This window comes from Eriocheir sinensis, chromosome 42, assembly GCF_024679095.1.
Source record: "Eriocheir sinensis breed Jianghai 21 chromosome 42, ASM2467909v1, whole genome shotgun sequence".
Lineage (NCBI taxonomy): Eukaryota > Metazoa > Arthropoda > Malacostraca > Decapoda > Varunidae > Eriocheir > Eriocheir sinensis.
In genome coordinates this window covers 8,131,895-8,134,070 of record NC_066550.1, presented here as the reverse complement: position 1 = coordinate 8,134,070, position 2,176 = coordinate 8,131,895, and positions in this window count along the sequence as shown.

Below are 2,176 nucleotides of genomic sequence, written 5' to 3'. Positions count from 1 at the left end.
CTCATACCACACACACACACACACAGTCTCTCTCACTCTCTCACTCTCTCACTCTCTCTACACATGTACCCAGACCGTTAACACGTTTTCATTAAGCGAGTGAGATCATTGCGTGTCTCAACCCTTCGCGGAGTGGTGTCTGATCGCCTTAAAGAGGGTTAGATTCCTTATAAGTGGTGTTGAACCGTTTATAGAGGGTTAGGGGGTTTAGATGTGGGGTTAAGGGTTTTTTGGGGGAAGGGGGGAGAAATGGGGGTTGAGAGAGAGAGAGAGAGAGAGAGAGAGAGAGAGAGAGAGAGAGAGAGAGAGAGAGAGAGAGAGAGAGAGAGAGAGCGAGAGAGAGAGAGAGAGATGCAACACAGCGTAATCAGATCTACTCCCAGCATCCACAAACCGACCAATCAAAACACGTCGTACTGCGCAGCCACGCCCACCTCGACCCAGCCAGCCAATCACAGCCATCCTCGCCCTCATACTCCTTCCTGATTGGCGGAGAGGCTCAGAGGGCGGGGCGAGGCGAGAGAGCGGGTGCAGATGCTGGGAAGAGATCGTTAGAGAGGAGATGAGGAGGAGGAGGAGGAGGGGGACAGGTGAGGATGGGGGGACAGGTGAGGATGGGGGGACAGGTGGTGATGCTGGTGGTGTGAATGCTTTATATTACACGTCTTCTATTGATTTGTTGCGTTGCTAATGATTCCAAAAGTATGATAGACGGTGAGGAGGAGGAGGAGGAGGAGGAGGAGGAGGAAGAAGAGTTGGAAGAGGTAAAGGACTTGAGGTGTGTCTGTGTGTGTGTGTGTGTGTGTGTGAGAGAGAGAGAGAGAGAGAGAGAGAGAGAGAGAGAGAGAGAGAGAGAGAGAGAGAGAGAGAGAGAGAGAGAGAGAGAGAGGTGTAGTTTGGAATAGAAAGGAGGAAGAGAAACAGGAAAAGGAAGGAAGAGAAGGAGGAACAAGAGGAAAGGAATAGGAGGAGGAGGAGGAGGAGGAGTGTAAAGAAGTGTTTGTACCAGGTGGTGAAGGAAACTTATAAGGAGAGAGAGAGAGAGAGAGAGAGAGAGAGAGAGAGAGAGAGAGAGAGAGAGAGAGAGAGAGAGAGAGAGAGAGAGAGAGAGAGAGAGAGAGAGAGAGAGAGAGAGTGAGGAGGAGGAGTAAGAAGAGGTGCCAGTAGTAGGAGAGAATGCCAGTTCGAGAGAGAGAGAGAGAGAGAGAGAGAGAGAGAGAGAGAGAGAGAGAGAGAGAGATGAGTAGTGGGAGTGGGGAGTGGTAGAGAGAGAAGTTCAGTTGGAGGAGGAGGAGAAGGACGAGGAGGAGGAAGAGGAGGAGGAGGAGGAGGAGGTATGTCATGAGTGGAGTAGGCGCAGAGGGGAAAAATGAGAGAGAGAGAGAGAGAGAGAGAGAGAGAGAGAGAGAGAGAGAGAGAGAGAGAGAGAGAGAGAGAGAGCTCTCTCTCTCTCTCTCTCTCTCTCTGTCATGGAAGTGCCGGTGGGTTAGGACAGAAGAAGGAGGAGGAGGAGGAGGAGGAGGAGAGGAGGAGGAGGAGGAGGAGGAGGAGGAGGAGGAGGAGGAGGGGGAAGCGAGAGCTATTTTTAGAGAGAGAGAGAGAGAGAGAGAGAGAGAGAGAGAGAGAGAGAGAGAGAGAGAGAGAGAGAGAGAGAGAGAGAGGGTGACCAGAGGTGGAAAGAAGAGGAGACAAGGGCGGTGAGCGGCGGCGGCGGAAGAGGAGGATCAGTAGGAATAGGAGGAGGAGGAGGAGGAGGAGGAGGAGGAGGAGGAGATAACAAGATTACAAGAGCCGTAGCCAGGAGCAGCGTCAGTTTTCTTTGTACCGGCTGGAGGAGGAGGAGGAGGAGGAGGAGGAGGAGGAGGAGGAGGAGGAGGAGGAGGAGGAGGATATCTGATCTGGCCATGTTGGGAAAGGGCCCGAAATTGCATTTATGGCCATTTCCACCAAACCTCCTCCTCAAAGACAGAGGAGGAGGAGGAGGAGGAGGAGAGGTGATGAAGAAAGAAGGCGAAAGCTGGTGCAAGTGTTTGGTGTGTTGTGATGGAGGTGGAGGACGAGGAGGAGGAGGAGGAGGAGGAGGAGGAGGAGGAGGAGGAGGAGGCAGGTTGTCATGATGAAGAAGGAAAGGAAAATGTGGTTGTGTGTCGTGTTGGATATGAAGGAGGAAGAGGAG